Source organism: Ambystoma mexicanum, chromosome 4q, assembly GCF_040938575.1.
Source record: "Ambystoma mexicanum isolate Mex_15411 chromosome 4q, UKY_AmexF1_1, whole genome shotgun sequence".
NCBI lineage: Eukaryota > Metazoa > Chordata > Amphibia > Caudata > Ambystomatidae > Ambystoma > Ambystoma mexicanum.
This window is the reverse complement of record NC_090928.1, coordinates 684,151,391-684,170,848: the sequence shown is the minus strand read 5'-3', so window position 1 is coordinate 684,170,848 and position 19,458 is coordinate 684,151,391.

The following is a 19,458-nucleotide window of genomic DNA, read 5'->3' as shown; positions in this document are numbered from 1 at the left end:
GCAGTCGTAGGGTATATGTGGGGGCAAAACGTTGGATTGTTCTTTTTGGAAGACATCTTGGTAAATCCAGATATTCAGGTGGTAGAGAGCCAGTGAGGCCCAGCGTGATATATTTCTTGGGTTTCAGATTAATGACGTCTTTGTTGTAACAGGTGTCAGCAAAATCTTAAGGAACGGTCCGAACACGTTTTTGCCAGTCGATCCTAGGATTATGGGTCTCCAGCCAAGGCATTCCCAATATCATCTGGAACTGAGGGGCGCTGATGAGATCGAAGGTAATGTCCTTGTGATGCCCATCCTGCAACAGAAGCTTGACTTTTTCGGTGCATTGTGTCACAGGGCTGAGATCCATCCACCGGAGAGACGTTTTCCAATTTCTGCTTTTGTTGAAGAGGAAGGCCTATCCAGATCGCCAGATCTTGGTCAATGTAGTTTCCTACTGCCCCACTGTCAATGTATGCCTCCAAGTCATGTATCTTTTACGGCTGCTTGTTATTCACCAAAAGTACCGCAAGGACTAGATGTGAGGTCTGTAGCATTCCATTTTCTCAGTCAACAAGTGGAACCCTATGCTTGCCGGGCATTGGAGTTTCCTGAGTCCTATACTTCTTCTTCTTCGTTATTTTTGTCCGTTGCCCCAACCATTTTCCTGGGGGATTTCACTGGGCATTCACGGAGGAAATTACCTGCCTTAACGCAATATAAGTAGAGTTGGTGCTGTCTTCTTTTTTCTCTTTCCGCCTTGGATAGAGGACTCCATAACCCACCGATTTGCATTGGTTCTGACTGTTCATGTGGTTTGGCCTGGGTTTCGCGGGGTCACACATAAACTGTCCTTCCTTCTGTTCTGACTCAGTCCATTTTCCTATTCTACAAACTATGATCGTGTTGCACTGTTAGGTCTACGTAGTCCGCACACCCCTCATGTGGGTTCACAACTTGAGCCAACACATCTTTGAGTTCCCCAAGTAACCCACAAATAAAAAGGGTTGTTCTTTTCTCTTCTGGCCAGTTTGTTTGGGATACGAGACGATTGAAGGTTACAATGTAGGTTAATAGGTCTTGAGTCCCCTGTTTGAGTGACAATAACTCATTGTCCAGAGCTTGTCCTTGAGTATGTCGGGCAAACAATTTCTCCATCTGGTGTTGGAAATCCCCAAGTTCCGAAGCAAAGGGTCATCTTGAGTTACTAATGGTATTGACCAGTCCGCTGCATTGCCTCCTAGGTATGAGAGTACGAATGCAACCTTGGCTTGATCATTAGGAAAGGCTCCTGGTCTGCATAAGAAATGTAGGCGACATTGGTTCATGAATATGGCAAACTTATTTGGATCGCCATTGAAGCGTTCGGGCGGAGCAAGGGGCACTACCCCTGGAAGAACCACCTGAACCAGTGTTGATTGCTGTGGCACAGAAGGGTGGGTTGTCCCAGGCAAAGGAACCTGTCCTGCTTGTACCTGTAGCATCTGTTTTGCCAAGTCATCAGTTCTTTCTCGAGTTACAATAAGATCCCTCCATAATGCACTGGTCTCCTGCCTTGAAGCATGTACTTCTGCCCGTAATTCCCCCAGTAGTTGAGCCAATAGATCTGTCTCTGAAGTTTCCATAATGCCCAGGCAGAGAGTTGTAGAGGCTTTGCGTTCTGTTACGCTCACCTGGTCTCTGCAGAGGCGTTGGGGCATGGTTGCAGCCCTCCCAGGAATTAGATCTCCCCCTTCAGGTCTCTCGCCCGGCAGATAAGCTGTGGGTGGCGACAATTGGTGGCACTGCTCCTGGTGAGTATGGATGATGAGCTCTCCGTCCTGCTACTTCTGGCGGGGGCACTTGTTGGTGGGATCTAGTTCCTTCACTGATCCCTGGTAAGTAATAGTCCAGTCCAGCTGCGACTATGCTTCTCCTGGTTGGTGGTAAGTGTATACCAATGTCTCTTGCCATTTCCCCTTTCTGTTTTCTCTCAATGGGCCTCATCATGACTTTGGCGGTAACCCTTAAATCCGGCGGTAGCGCTATTACCGCCGGATTTAAGGGTCCGCCAAATCAGGACTCAGAGCTGGGGGGAAATCCACCGAAATTTAGCGCTCATACCGCCGGTGGGAAATCCACCGGCGGTATTAGAACGAAATTTCCCCATTGAGCCCAAAGGCCCAAATCCACCGGAGGTATTAGCACGAAATTTCCCCATTGAGCCCAAAGGGGAATGGGGCATTCCCGAATGGGCTCAATGGGGAATGGGGATTAACATTACCGCCGAACTCGTGATCCGGCGCTATTAGCGCTGGGGAGTTCGGCGGTAGGGCAGATAGCGCCGGCGCTAATAGCGCCAGCGTTACCGCCCAAGTCGTGATGAGGCCCATTGTCTCTTGTGTTTTCCCCTTTCTGTTCTTCTGTCTTGAAATTATTGCTCTCAATGTTGTTGTTAATTCCTGAATAACGTTTTCTCTTCTGTTTTCTTCCCAATCGCAGGAAATGCGCCCCAAAGCAGCTGTGGAGGTGCAGAACATGGCGTTATGCTGCATGAGGGAGAAGGATGACTGAAACCACAATGTCCGACAACAGGTGAGGGATGGTTTAAGGGAAAGCGCAAGATTCAGTGGTAGCGCGACCTTAAACGTTATGTCTGTGTATTGTCCAACCTTGCTTTTCGTTTTTATTTGCAGGTGCTGCGTCGGCGGTTGAAGCACGTCGTGCTGTGGTGTCCAGATGAAGATTTCAGCATCCCAGATGATTTGGAAGTGAGCCGCGGTGCCAAGATGATGTCTGCACTCGGAAGTTTTGGAGGTGAGCCGCGCACTAAGATGAAGATGTCTGCTCGCCGGAAGATTTGGGGGTGAGCCGTGGTGCCAAGATGAAGACACGCACAGGTGAGAGCAGGATCCCCCAGGTGGTAAGTATGGAGGCAGAAGACAAGATTTCCAAAGGTAATTTGAATCCCAGGCGGCGGTGAGCGTTACGCTGCATGGAAGTGCAGAATAATGTGAAGTGTCTGCCTCAGGGATCGGAGCAGCTTTTATAGCTGTGATCGTGGGCACACCCACTAGGCTTGGCTTGCCTGCCACACCCTGCCACTCCTAGTGAGTCAGCACGTGACAGGCAATCCAATAGCAGTAGCCCCACCCAAGAATACACGTGGGCCTGCTTTAAAGATGAAAGTTCCATGTTAAATACACTATGCACCCGAAATGAAAGTGCCATATCCATAATAAAAGTATTTCTTACCCAAATGAATGTCTTGTTTATTGTTCTGTATGAGCCTGGCACCAAAGGTGCCAGGACGGTGTCCATCCGGGCCCCCTATGTGTGTGACCCTGTAAGGTCTGCCTCCATGGCCCGATGACCATGACACTGATCCACGAGTCGCGGAACATGGTAAGGGACCCTGTACCCCTCTTAGTAGATGCGCAGAAGGCATTCGACAGGGTCGAATGGGCCTTCTGGGAGGCAGTCCTGAGCAAGGTTGGACTGGGTTCCAGGTTCAGAAGGGGTGTGAGGAAGTTTGTACCTCCCCACAAGCGTCAGTAGCAGTTAACAGTGATTATTCCCGATGGTTTGACCTGTGTAGAGGTACGAGGCAGGGTTGCCCCATCTCAGCGATATTGTTTGCTCTCTCTCTCTTGAGCCCCTGGCTCAGAGACTTTGAGATGACCCACCGGTGGAGGGGCTAAATGTTGGAGAGAAGGAATACAAAGTAGCTTTATACGCAGACATGCAGAATCCCCTAACATCCATACCTGGGCGATCAACCTGATTGAACAGTATGGGGCGCTAGCTCGTTTTCAGATCAACAAGGCCAAATCAATCCTATTCCTGCTCCAGAAACCCGACCATGTAGAGATGAGTAGATTTGCACCACTGGGTCTAAAAATTGGAGGTGACACCCTTTGCTACTTGGGGATCAACCCAAAAAGAGACTTAGACACCCTATATCATGCCAACTTTCCTGCTCTTCTTTCGAGCCTCCGGGTTGATCTGGAGAAATGGGAGAAGCTCACTATATCCTGGCTTGGGAGACTTAACGTGGTAAAGATTGTGTGCCTGCCCAAGTTCCTGTATCCATTTCAAATGCTTCCGATTCGTCTCCTGAAACCTTTCTTTTATGAGGTGAAGGGGTCTATCCTGAGGTACCTGTTGCAGGGGAAAAAGGCAAGAGTGGGGTGGGCTTTCCAGACCTCCAGAAGTACTATGAGGCGGCACAGTTAAGGGTTCTTATACCCCACCTCAGAGGGCAGAAGGGACTTGAATGGATAGATCTAGATAGCATTAGCTTGTCCCCAGCCACGGTGGCGGAATGGTTATGGGTCCCGAGAAACAAGCTCACACGTAGGGTTAGAGACCACCCAATACTGGGCACCATATGGGAAATCTGGTGTGAGGGAGTCGATATGCGGGGGATCATGTCATGGCCCTCTCCTTTAAGTCACATCTGGGCACCTGGGGTCAGAGAAGATATCCCTTATCACGAAAGATTTCAATCCTGGTTCGATGCAGGTCTAGAGAGAGTGGGGCAACTCTGGGAGGGGGCACATTTGTTACGATCACAGAACTAGAGGAGGTGCTACGGATGGGCCCTCTACTGGTCTTTCCCTTCCTTCAGCTCAAAGGGATCCTTACGAGGGACAAATGGAGAGAGAAGATCCAGAGAGACCTTACCCCATTTGAAGAGCTTCTAGATAAAAGGAGAGATTCAAAGGGTCTGATCTCTGCCATTTATAGGGCTCTGATAGATGCAGGGAAGGGGTTAACTGAATCTTTGAGGCTCAGGTGGGAAACAGACTTTGGTTTCGATATAGACTCCGACCTATGGGGAAAGATCTGCAAAGGGGCCTCACAAATGTCGATTGCAAGTCAGTACAAAATACATGCTATTAAACTCATCCACAGGTGGCAATACGACCCACACAGATTATCTAAGATGTTTCAGTCAACTAGTCCCCTATGCTGGCATCAATGTGGTGAGAGGGCCGATTATTAGCATATGTGGTGGGAATGCCCCTGTGTTAAGGTATTCTGGGACAAAGTCTTGGGGCTGATCAGGGAACTCGATGGAATCCAACGTACCAAAGAACCACTCCTCATACTATTTGGGGTGGAGAAATCTGAGGGGGAGCAAACAAGGTTGACAGGGGTGGCTGGGCCACTCCTGCTAGCAGCGCAGGCCTCCCTTGTGATGCAATGGAAGAGAGATAAGGTGCCGGGTAAGGGAGAATGGATTAATGTGGCTACTAATATCTGTACAATGGAAAGGATAACCGCAGCTCTACATGGGAAATCAGCTCCACATGAAACCCTATGGGGAGGATTTCTGAATAAATATATGGCATACACTTAGGAGAGTTTCATGTGTAAAGTACTTGGACCCAAACTGCAATTACCTGTCGCTCACGCCTGAAAAATGCTAAAACACACTCTTGAAGGCTCTTACTCGAGTAGAATCACAATAAATATCAAACTCGGCCTCAAGGACGTGGCCTATACCAAAGATGTAAAACGGACAATCAACCAGTCCACATACTATGGCCGTAAGGCCGAAGAACACTGAAAAACACGGAAGAAGACTTCCACAGGGGGAGGGGTGTGGAAGGGAGGGAGGGGAGATATATTAAAAGCAACAAGGTTTTGTTCAGGGAGAGGGGGGGATAGAAAGGTGATATTAGTACTGTTCATGTAGTAATGTTTACCTCATTCATGTAATGTTTTTTGAAAACCTTAATATAATTAAATAAAAAATAAAAGAACTTCAAACGTATGCTGACCAACTAGGGTTGGACGAAAACCTTAAAAGATGCTATTGAGCCCCTCTACTGAAAGGAGAATTACAAACTTCCTATAAGCTACTTATCTTGCACAGGGAGCCAGCTTCCGATCCATCAAAAAAGGGCTATTGAAATGAGTGGGGCAAAACTGCTATTTTTATTGGCAGAAACTAAGGGCCATCAGACTGAACCCGGGTGAAAGCCCCTTAGAAATGGGTGAACGTGTCAAAAACACTGTGGCCCTATGGATTAGAGACTGATCCTTAGAGAACTGATAGAGATAATCACCCTAGAACAATTCACTAAATCCTTGCCCCCTTTTTTTGCAGAAAGCTGTTCTGCAGTTAAATCGACCTACCCTAGCTATAGCCATTGAAACTGCACAGAACCATACAGATGCAGCTAAACACTTTCACTCGGCCCATCGTTGGGAGGAACGGAAGGATCATAAACCTATCCACCGACCTCAACCTCAGGGAGTAGATATACCAGGTGGATCGTACTGAAGCAAAGAAGGCTTAACATGAGAGAGAGTGGAAATCAGAAAAACCGACTCAAAGACCAAAGAGGAAAGTAAAAGGGAGGACATAAAAGGAGGCAGACCATCTCCCCCAATCTGTTTTTCATGTAAAGAAACAGGACACTTAGCTAGACACTGTAGAAAAAAGAATATAAAAGATGAAGTTATGGGAATAGGTTGTTCAAAGGGCGAACAGTGGGAAGAACCTGAGGAAGAGCTAGAGACATTTAGCATTTGTTTACATCAGACTCCTACCGAGTTTACCTACGAAAAGGTAAACAGGAAGCAAGTATGGGCCTTGGTTCACTTAGGTAGAAAGCAAACTGCTTTATGGGCCGATTTGATCACCACAAAAGATCTAGACAATGCAGCCCTAGTAAGAGTTACATTTTTACATGGAGACCCTGAAGTGTATCCTAAAATACCTGTACACATTGAAATCCGGGATAGATCTTGTAAAGTACCGTCATACATAATTCCAGGACTCCCAAAGAAGTTACCCTGTGGAGGGATTTTCCCACATTTCCTATTCTTTTACGAGAAACTCTACCTCCCTATGTAGATTTTCTACCCAATAGTTCTTGGCAGGCAAACTACTACTCCCAAGACTCACCATTATGGGACTGGAAAACTTTGGACATTAAGACTCTAGAAAATGGCAAGCTGCACTTAAAAGGCTGTACCCAATGGAGGGAGGCCCGATTTGCAAGGAGGATCCGAGCCCCGTGGATGGAGATCCTAGGCGCAAAGAGCAATCTCCCAGAGAGCAAGATTACTGAATAATCTTTGTTTGTTTGTCGGTGTGAATCAGCAGGCCTTCTGAGACAAGTGACTTTCTGGCTTTGACCTTTTACAGCTCAAACAGTTCAAAAGAAAAACCTTTGCAGGGGTTCCCTTCCCCAAGCTTAATTCACCTTCTTTAGGGGCTCCCTTCCAGTGACCTTTTTCTACAGACCTCCGCAGGACCACTTTGACATTTCAGTGTTCAATTCACACTCCTTTGTTATTTGCCCCAATGCTTTCTAGTCTGGGTAGTTTTACGCATTACGTATCAAACACTGATGATTTACTTTCCCCTTTTGTCACGGTCAATTTCAATCACCTCACTTTTACAGTTCATTCACTTTATCAGTAGAAACTTTTCACCTTTCACAGAGACTTTCGAGTGGACTACTTCCTTTCACCAGACCACTCCGTTACTCAGTATTGCTGACTTTACAGCTATCGTTACTTCAAGCTTCATTCGCTGGTCTGCCTTTCTTTGTGTCTCATCCACACGCGCATTATTCAATTATGCAATAAAATATTGCCACTTCAATCTTTCTTTAGCACACACAAGTTTCTCACTTCACTTGCCAACTCATTGACTGTGTGGGTTTCTCTCTTGTCTTCACTGTCTTCCAGTACAAGTCAAGGCTAGTACCACAGGCTTGGCCTCGCCTCCCCAACTCTGCTGTTCACACGGGAGGGTCACTGGCATCCTTGAAACACAATGCCTTCTTGTTTGGGACTCAGCCATCTCCACGTATCTCTCACTGCTTTTTGGAGGCAACAACCTCCTGGAGGGAGCTCCGGGGTTTCTTCACTCGTGGCTCTCGTTCCTTGGTCCATTGCTCTACTCCAATAGGTTCACCTTTGTCTTGGGAGTTCTGCTCATACTTTTGTTCCACCTTGCTCAGAGTGTATCTCTATGTTCTGCCTTTTACCTGTTTGAGGAGAGCTAATTGGTATCAGATCTATGCACTTGAATTCAAGTGCCTGACTTTGCCTGACCCAGTTAGCGGGAGATGTCTAATGCAATGTGTAAGAGTTAGCATTCTTACTGTCAGTCTCCCAATTAGCGGGAGATGTCTAATGCAATGTGCAAGAGTTAGCATTCATACTGTCAGTTCCTCGGCCCAGTGTTTCTGTGGAAAAGGGGGGGTGAGGGGTGTTGGAACATCAGAGAATCCTATCAAATAAGAGGGATCATGGGTAAGGGAAATGAAGGAATACTGCGTCTTGCCATGGGCTATCTCACCCCCACTCCCAAAGACCCCTCACCCAGGTGATCCTCACACACAGGTCCATCCTCAGGGTCTGGATCCAAAGCCGATGGCTGTGCCCAGGCCACCTGAGAGGGAGACCCCCGGGGACTAGCAGGGGAGACACCCTCTGGTTTCTCACAGAACCCTTTCCCAATGTGTGAGACTTGCTTGAGTCACTTTGTTTGTCTCTGTCACTTGTTTTGTATTTTGCACATTGTAGACATAGGCACATGTGCGTTTTGCACATGGATAGCTTAGGCAACATGTACTATTATTTGGGGTAAGTTCTGGGTGAGAGGATGAGGACCTGGGCTTATGTGTTCAAGGTTGAGGTAGTTTGCCAAGAGAAGCAGACAGAGCCTGTCGAGGGGCAGACAGAGACTGGGACAAAGTGTGGGAGGGACAAACAGTGATTGGGGAGGGGGAGACTTGGTTTGTGAACCTATGAAATCAGCCAGTGCTGTGTTCAGTACCCTTCCTACTTTTTGTTTTTTCCGACAACACTTTTCCATCGTATGAGATGTGCATGAATCTCTTTGTTTGTCTTTGTCAATTGTTTTGTGTTTTGCACATTGACACCATAGGCACATTGGGCACATGTGTTCTTTGCATGCAGGCACCTTAGGTAACCTGTCCTTTTTTGGGGGGGGAAAGAAGGGAATTCCAGGGGAGACGATGAGGAACTGGCTGACTCTTCAACTTCTGTGTCAGAGGTTGAGGTAGTCAGTCAAGAGAAGGAGCTGTAGCCTGAGGAGTGGCAGACATCGGTTGAGATGGAGAGTGAAAGAAGAGGGGCATACACTGGTTGATGATGGGGGACATGGTTGGTGAGGATGGGCAGTTTGAACACGAGGACAATGATATGAATGCCAATCCGATTGAGTTTGTAGTAGCTGCAGAATAATTCAAGGATCACCTGCAAAATGTGAGTGCGTATCTTCACATTGAACTTGGCAGGGAAGAGGCAGTAATCCAGAAGCAGTAGGGAGAGACAGCCACAGAGGTGCAGGAAGGTGAAGGGCAAAGGAGAGAGGAGGGGGTGGTGATTCTGATTGAGACCAAAGAGTAGTGGGCAGAGCAGCCAAAGATGGTCCCAAACAGATATTTTAGAATTAGGAGGGTGACACCACTGCAGCGATGCCTGCCTGTGCGGAAGTAAGAAGGCCTTCTCACATATTCCTCAAACTGGATGAGATTGGATTAGAAGACATCAGCACCCATTAGATAATTCCCCATCTGGTCATGGATGTGTATCCTGTAGGATAGGGTCTTGTGGTGAATGAAGTGGTCAATTGTGCCAATGGTTGCAGAGAGGTTGCAGAGTACTAATAGGGCTGTGTGCCCTTTTTCAGTGACATTGTGGAGGCCATGAAGAATCTGTAGTGTAGTGGACTTTGTGATGTGGTCATGTCGAAAGCCAGATTGGAAGGGGTTGAGGATGCTGTTTGTGGTGATGCGTTGTTGAAGTTGGGTTGTGACAAAGTGTTCCATGATTCTAGTGAGGCATGGCAGGGTAGTGATGTGGCAGTCGCTTTTGGGGAGTGTGGGGTTGAGGGATATTTTGATGTAGGGAGAGAGTTATTAACAACTACAGATGACCACACTGACCACTTTTCAAGACGAAATGTAAATAGATTGTCATCCATATCAGGTTGGTGTGTGCCAAAAACATATACATCAACCATCTGCACTGAAGTGGGATTAATGCATTTTTGGGGAACCTGATACATATAGCAAGCCAGACTGGCGTATAATTATGTCCCACAACCTCTCATTACTTTTCACTTTAAGAAAGCTCATTGGGATGCCAGCTGAACTAGGATCAGATGTTGTGGACAACACAATAAACTCATTTGCAGTGGTAAAGTCCCACCCTGTTTTGATGATCTCAGACCTTTGGCTAATTTTTCTTGTTCCAGCTGGGCTTTTATACATCTCTTTGGTGAATCCTTACACCAGGCTGGAATGCCCTGCTGCAAATGACAACCCCTTATGTTTTCCTCATCATTACGGATATGCTGTTTAAATATTGACACCTTAACTTTAAACTGTTGGTCAGGAAAACCAGGAGGTACTCCATATTCACTGTTATACCAACAATGTGTGGATCCTTTCATAAGGCCGAAAGAAAATCCATAGCCAGTTCGATTGCTTCTGCGTAGCCGCTCATTTCATGTTCACGTATTATGTTGGACAGCTCTGAATACAACATAAAGACCTCTCTCAGAGACTTAGCATATAGGCAAACCTTCTGGGTGGCATCTTCTAAAGGGCTGCAGTAAATAACAAGCATTATCAAAAATGGCAGGGGTCTGAGATGTTTTGCACTACATATCCCTGTAGCCATAGCCAAAATAGTCAAGGGTAATGCTAAGGCATTATATGTGTCTTAGTCCAAAACATCATGAGAGCCACAGGTTGCGGACCTCTGGTATAGGTGATACGTATGCACCCTCCATTTTCCAGCTCTGATTGCTTTAGTTGGCCACTGCATTGTCTTGTTGTCACAGATGCTCCAACACACAGAGGGTCCAATTTCATTGAGTTGTATTGTGCTGATCAGCTGGTTGTAAGCGGTGTGGTGGCATGACTGTAGGTTTCATAACATATTCTGGTGACTCTAGAAGTGTCTGATGTGGGCACTGATTCTCGGGCGCAGTGTTAGGTAGATAGTGTTAGGTAGTTAGTGTTAGGATAGGGTACACGTTATGCCTGTGTTCTCTGCACATACCAACTGGCCTTCTGTACTTTTTTAATGCACACGGGGTTTGGGGAGCCTAAACTGTGCCCTTGCTAGCATAAAGTGTGAGGTGTTTTTTAGTGCTGCAGGGGCTATTGAATCAGTCCACAGGATAGGATAACCCTCAATGCCACACAGGTGAGAGAGTATACTCTCATTAGAACAAGCTTTTTTTCTAGCCATACATAGTAGTTTTAAACTACCACAAACACAGTGCAAGCGGACATAGATGCTCTATCCTCTATCCAAACGACTTGGATGTAAAGAAAAAACACAAATTTCCACCTACAACATCCTCTGTAAACAGTGAGTCCAAGAGAAATGGATGAGCTGAATCATGAATTACCTTGTGTGAGACTGGGGCAGTGAAGTTTGAATATATCTGGACAGACTTTGCTACGGATACATTCTCCACTTGGAAAATGAAACATTACTAACCATTTAATGAACAGTACCTGAAACCAATAGGAGTATTTCACCTAAGTGGTCACATTTTCAGTCCACGGATTCTCAGAATAATTAAATAACATATACCAAAGCAGGTAGGTGTGTACATGACTATTTTGGAAAATTACCCAAAGCAGTTTATTTAAATCCTATAATGATGCCGACGGTACATAGACATGCACCTATGCAAATTAAAAACTCAACCATTGATGTGGATACTGCTCAACTTAGAAGCCTCACAAAGGTCGGTAATTCCTGGCTTTGTGGTTTGTTAAGTTTAGTGAAGTTCAAGTCACTGGCTGGTACTTTTTTAAAGACATTTCCAGCATTTTGCCCTGCCAATTTCATGTTCATGCATGGGGACATGCTAGGACTGTTTTTCTATGCTTTATCTGCTTCAATGATACACATCATATAGCCTTGTACAAAACTTTGCAGAATGATGGAAGCCAAAACCTAAAACGTTCCCCCAAACTATCCTTTTGTGATTTCCAAAATTGCAATGACAGGAAACAGGCAGATATCTTGTATGTATCTACATAGTCAAATGGTAGTTTCAGCTGAGCAAAGCATTCATAAAAACATACTCTGAAAACCTCCACATTTATGACATAAAAAATGTTTCAATACAGCAATACTTTTCCAGGTCGTGAGCTGACAATATCTTCAATGGGCCACCAACCAATTTTATGGGGTCACTTAATGGAGGCGGTGGTGCAGGTACTGACACGGCCACCCCTCTGGCTGAGTAATTATTGATATTAGCACTGACTCTTTGAAGACAGGGGTCCAAAAGCCTTTTCTGCAACTATACAAATGAAAAAGGAAACATAAACTTCTGCCTCTGTGACACTGCTCTTCTTCGGTGTAATTCAATGTCTGTTGATTACACAAAGGTGAACGACAAAGAAAATAGACGATTGCACAGAGGGCCAACATTGCAGAGGCTTGAGGAAAGTTTTCTTTTTCATCATTTGTCTTAGAATAGGGCTTCATCCCACTTTTTCAAAATCAGGGTGTTAATGTAGGTTCAAGAGGGGCATGAGGGTAATAGGGGAAAAGTCTGGTACGCACCCAGGCCACTAAGAACATGGGCAGTATGTTATCTAATCACACCTGCACCTAGGTTGAGTGTCCCAGCCTGGGTGCCAAAGTATTGTGAGAAACCAGAAGGTGTCTCACCTGCAAGTCCCCGGGTGTCTCACTCTCAGGTGATTTCAAAAATAAAGGGTACCTGGTAAAGATCTATGATCCTCCAGGTGAGTATACCAATATAACATGAAAATGGACCAGTAGATAAAAGATGACAGAGTACTCTTGCTTCTGTTTCAATAGTTCACAGAGAATGATTTTAATTCATCAAATGACAATACAGCACAAAATTCATGTCTAATAAAGAATCTCATAGCCTTTAATCCATCTTTCATACTCTTTCGCACTCATTAATACAAACAAACTCTCTAGTGTTTTCAAAACCTCGGTGTCATAATGTCACTCTATCATACAAAACAATACACATATAAACTTAAATCCATTCTAATTTACAGGTGTGTCCCTCTGTATCTATTACAGGAGATCTAACAGTTGACACATGTTTCGGTTGATATTGAGTAGGGCATCACAGCTCTAGCCCTTCAATTCTGCCAACCTTCATCAGGACAACTACCAGCTATGTGTTGCCTCGTAGGAGGATGGGGTGAGCAACGTAATCTAAAAAACAATAGTAAACTTATTACTCTCTTCATAACTCAATGTCATCTTGACCAATTTACAAATTCAATTAATGTGTGAACAGTAACTTCTTGCGTTGATACCCTAATCCTACTCAGCTCCTCTACACTACACTCCTCTACACAAGTGTTGGAGGCGTGTATAGATATTCTAGGATATACTAGGCTATTATAGAGGATTCATCCTAGAATATCTATACTCGCCTCCAACACTTGTGTAGAGGAGGTGAATAGGATTAGGGTAACAACACAAGAAGTTACTGTTCACACATTAATTGAAGGAATCCCGGAGGAGTCATCCTAGAATATCTATACGCGCGCAGTAGAAGAGAAGCAGCAGCCACCGTGGTACCGTCCTGAGCTCCAAGATCAAGGAAAGATCAACAGAGCCGGTGAGATGGGGAAACCAATGCAAGACTGATCTGTGTTGAAGTCAAGGTTGCAAGTGGCAACACTGTATACAAAGAGCAAAGATAAAGATTGCTGAACGCATGTGATGAAAGACTCGAGGACAGCCTAATGGCTGATGGATGTTTGAACTGTAGCAAAGAAGATACAATATTCATGACTGAGTGTTCTGCACCGCCAGTGTGCTCAATCGGAGGTCTCTGTAAGATATTCAGCCAAGAAGTGGCAGAAGCAAAAGTAAAAGATAAAGGGCCTCATTACGACCCTGGCGGTAAGGGGTTAACGCCAGCGTTAGCTGCGCCGACCCCTTACCGCCAATTACGAGGTCCCTTAGCGCCATGGAGCTTTTAACACCTGCTTTTAGCAGGTGTTAAAATCCATGGCGCTAAGGGACCATGGAGTTAATTACGCCACCGTAATTTACGGTGGCGTAATTAACGCCTTCCCCACTCCCATTATGCCCTATGGGGCAAAAATGGGAATGGGGAAGGGTAAATGGGGATTGGGGACTTACCGCCCCGCCGACCTCGGAATGGGGCGGTAAGTCCGCCAACCACCATGGCGTAAACGTAGTTTACGCCATGGTGGTAAAGTCACGGCCCAGGCGGTAACTTACCGCCTGGGTCGTAATGAGGCCCAAAGAATAAGAATTGGTGTAAATCGAAGTGGTCCTGCGCCGGTTTAAGCAAAACCCATCACACAATTGAAAGGCTTCTGTTTTTGTTACAAAGGTATCTGAGTCCAAACGAGGGGGATCAATGGTGCGAGCCCGAATGAGGGAGACCAATCATGAACATTGTGCTAAAGGGGTCTGAGCCCGAACGAGGGAGTTCCGTGATCCAAGCCCGAATGAGGTAGACCAATTGTGAATCTGTGAACGTGAAAATCCTAAAAAGAAAGGAATTTTGGCATTTTTTTGTTTTTACGTCAGGCCCTCTGCAATTAGAGACTGTCATTGGGAGAGAGACTTTGGTAGAAGCCGCTGATACCTATGCTTTGAACTGTTTCCTCATGGCCAAGAAGCCAGAATGTGTGTGAAGCCCCAACGTGCCACCTTGTCCCGTGCCGAAAACGTGCAGAAGGGTAGCCAACTGCTCAACTATCCTGACATTTTATTTCTTGAAAACCTTTCTTTTGCCTACATTGTTGTCCCACACATTTTGTATTTAGAAGCAAGGATTGGCAATAGGTTTATTAGTATAGGCCCTTTTATTTTCACAGATACTCTGCAAGGACTACGTTATTGTTATTTAATGGTCGTAGCTTGCTCCCATTCTTAGATTTAGGATTAGATAGGTGTTCAACCAACACATTGAAGTTCAATAAACACCATTGAACTGTGATCACTTGTGTATGTCTTCACTGTTTGATACCATGCCTTCCTTACAGTATCCAGTAGCTAAATGTTGGTCGAAGCCTATCAAACCCTGTGACAAGAAAACATTTCATAAGTATGTGTCTGCTCATAAGATGTTTCTGGTTTGCTAAGGGGTTCCTAATGGAAAGATCATTTGAATTGCTGTCATAGTTCAGAACATCATATTCATTCAAAAACAAGCATGTGTAAATATCTATTAACTGTTCCACATTTGCCTTATCACAACAAATGACCTCAATGCAAAGATTTGCATTTAACAATAATCAACGAGCACAACCTTTGCCTGAAAACGTCCATGGTAATGCAACACTCTTCTCTTGCCAGCACATCTGTGACTGATTTATGCCTGTTTGTTAGCAAGCCAGATAAAGTGACGGGAATGTGGGGCACAATAAACCATGGTCATAAATCTGCCATTAAGGGTAGTGGTTAAGTGCAAAATTGAAAGTGTAGTTTCTTCTTCATCCACAACTTCCTCCCAGCAGAGCCAATAGCAATCGCCCAGTACTTCACTCACCAACTGAAGGTCCTGCCACAATATTTTTAGTGCTACTGACCAGCGCAGCCACTCTCATCTGTCATGAGAGAGGTTGACTCCTGACCTAACCGAAACTTTGCAAGTAAAGCCTGAGTCATCATTGATCTAGTCACACAGGCAGGCAATGTTGCAGTCCACTTAGTTTCCTCCAAAGCTATCTGATAGAGGGCATCCTCTCCCTGGTCCTCTTCAGTCGCCTGCTGCACCACCAACTGTTCCCTCTGCCCATTGTATCCCTACACGTGTGGCTATTTCACCCTGATGCTGAGCCACCAAAACATCCTCTGCAGTTGTCTACGTAATGTTACACATTCTTCAGGAACTCTCAGAGAGAGTGGAGGTGTGTGTGTGTGTGCACACAGCTGACATTTGCATCTCCTGATTTGCCATGATATCAACAAGCTTCCCACACACAAACTCATCATCTCCTTCATCCAACATGGAGATGGGACTGAACTCTCTGTCGCCCTTCAGCGTAGCCCCTCAAACAGGTTTGACTATTCAGACTCCCCCTCTAAAGGGTCTGACTCTTCCACCTCCCATCCTCAAGCACATGCCCCCCCTCCTCAGGCACCTGGCTGGCAATCTCTTCATCCACTATCAAGGGGTAGTCCAAACCCACTTCTCTGCCCTCTTCTGTCTTTATGGAAAATAACTTGTGCTGACAAACACAAACAAGACAAGTGACTAAGGCAATCAAACTGATTCATGCAAGAGACACACAGACAAATGGAAAGGGTTCTCGTTACACACAAACACTAATAAAACCAATGATTTTCAGGTTCACAAATGGTTTTCTAAAATTTCACTGAAAGGAAAGGCATTATGAAATATTTTTTGATTTTTTATGTTTTGTAGATTAATCAGAGGGGGAAAGGAACAAGATAAAGTAAAAGAATCATTTTTGTTTTTTGTGTTTTTATTGACACAAAGGAAAAAGAACTTAGAAATGTAATAAGAACTTGCTTGAATTTAAATATTATTAGGGAGAATGAGTAATGAAGGGAAGATAAGTGAGAGGGCCTAAATGACACACAATCAGACATGTGGCCCTCATTACAAGTCAGGCGGTGGACCATGGTGCTAATAGCATTCCAATGTGAGTGGGGCGGTAATTCCCCATTCACCATTTGCCCTTCCCCATTCCCATTCTTGCCCCATAGGGCATAATGGGGATGGGGAAGGTGCTAATTACGGCACCGTAAATTACGGTGCTGTAATTAGCACCAAGGTCGCTTAGCGCCTTGGACTTTAACGCCTGCAAAAAGCAGGCGTTAAAGTGTGAATCAGGCATTAAGGGTTAACGGTGCCGACGGCGCCGTTAAACCCTTAACGCCTGACTTGTAATGAGGGCCATGGTGATGAAACAGGGATCATCTACCACTAGAAATATCAAAAACAATTACAAACAAAGGGGTTACAAACAGGGATCAACTAAAACTAGAAACTCCATAAACAACTAGCACACAACTCCAACACTCTCCCAAAAGCACCAGTTTGTCGGCATGTGTCATGAATTCTAGAGGTTGGTCAATCTGGACTTGACGGAAATGTCCCCTACGTTCTGTTGATAAAATTGTCCCCTCCAAGATGGCACCCATGTTAGGATGCAGGCTTGATTTTGTTCCCATTCCATCATGGCGGCACGTAATGCGGCAATGTGTCACGTTCCACAGACACTGCTTGCCCCAAAAAACTGGATGTGCTGAATGATCTACTATGTGATTTTTGTAGACAAGCAATAATGTAAATGAAAAAGCCAACCCAGGCCTTATATACAAGACAGCAATGTAAGACTGTATAGAAATATATATCATGGAACTATATGCCTCAAATTTAAGCTAACTTTGATTAATTATTGGAAAAACAGAGAGCTTTCGATGGAATCTGATGGAGTGTTAAGCATGATTAAGCAAATGCAATGGTCACAGATAGCAATTAGTAGCAATCCCATCTTTTGGCTTGAGAATCTCACTTCATTGTTAAATCAGAAAAAATTTAAACCGGTGAAATCAGGCAATTATAGATCGAAGCGTTCCTGATACTTATTTCTTAAAAGGGTGACTGTAGAGATCCATAATTCTACCATTAATTTTCCCCGTTAACACCCTACCCCTCCCCCTCTCGCTTACCTTGTCTTACCTTCTTGTTCCTCCGCCATGGAACACACACTGAGTTTCTCTGAGGAACAAATTCATGATATGATCCAGGGCCCCACACTTTTCCACATGGAAGGGGCTCAAGCCAATCTGGACTCCACTGCGACAGAGGAAGACCTCCTTAATCTCAAAAAACAATGCTTTAGAACAGAGGTTCATGGACACTTTTTGCGGGAATATCTACGAGCAAACATGGTACCTCTAGGCCTACAAATATGTAATGAACCAGCCTTATTTTTATATGATAAGATATACATGGAAGACTTCAGCAAAATCGCTATGAAATGTGGTAGAGACTTGATGGCACTGACCATAACCACGGCCAAAAGGATCCACACCAAGATGCTGGAGGAATTGAAAAATGAGGAAACAAAATTCCTCCACAACGATACCATCACCAACACAAAGGAAAAACTAAAAGAAATTGATGCCACCCTCGAGACTTTCTCTACACTAACACTCGAAAGAAAACATAAAAAATTGGCAAAGGACATTAAAAATTTCAAATTGGAAAATGTATATCCCTACCTGGCGCCAGACTATAAGGAAACCAAAGAAAAGGAAAGAATGTCCAGACAGGGAGGCATGAACAGAAGCCGACGTAAGGGTGTATCTTTCTCAGGCTCGGGCTCAGACAATTCAAGGTCAGGTTCATCTACAGGAGACAGTGGTTGTCACATGATGGAGAACTAAAATATTTTCTACCTCATCATGAACAACCCCATATATGTCTTTTATGTATTCTGTTTTGTAGCCTCATGCCCGGCCCTATTATTCAACACTCTACTGGACAGGGCTATGTTGGTTACATGTTAATGTTCATGTGTCTTCTTTGGAAAGTTGGCCTATCCCTACTCGGGAGAATCTGCTGTATCTAAAAACCTACATTATGTCAGTACAACAGCATTGGGTCAAGTCTTTCTCTTTTAAACAACTTTTGTTTTTGTTTTTGATTTTAAATGTAAAGTCACGCTGGGAAGTACTGTGCTGTCTATGGGATAGTAAAAGTAATATGTACCCACAATAGACAGCATAGACTAGTGATTTTGTATATGTGATTCCAGTCCTAGGTGTAAACTTTACTTTTACTTTTACACACTTTTGCCTCTATCCCCCCTAGGGGATTTATAGTGACCTAGGACATGCAGGAGTGTAACAACCTTGATGTTGTTACTGTTTTTCAAAAATGACTTCTCTTTCACTTCTTTTACTGTCTTCTTTTTTGTAAGCGGCACATCAGCGCTTCCTAAGGAAAGTTTTCCCTAACTAGAGGGATGCATCAGGGATATACAGTAATTCCCCCCTATCCTGCTGTCTTTCGAAATTGACCCTGCATCTCCTCGGCCACTATTTTTCGTGTAGCGCCTCTGGTATGTTCGTAATGGGATTCCCATACTGCCTTTACTAATAACATACAGTTGTGTGATGCCCTCCTTTACTGTGCTACTCATCTACAGGAGACCCAAACAATCCCAGAGGAGGGAATCCCAACTATGGCCCATTCCAACCACCACCCATGATGCCTTTTTTAGGGCAATGAGGCCACAAAGGAGGATTCTGGTGACCCCCCCCCCACATCCACAGATGCCATTCTTCAACTACCCCCAATGGGGACAACCGGGCAGGAGACGCAGGGGCAACAGAAGACGCCAGTTCTAATCCCAGTCTTCAATCTCTCAGGGATACCTCTTTCCAAAGAGGAAACCTCTCTCCTAGAGAAAGGCCTATCCTTCGTACCCACAAATACTACAGATTGGTTTC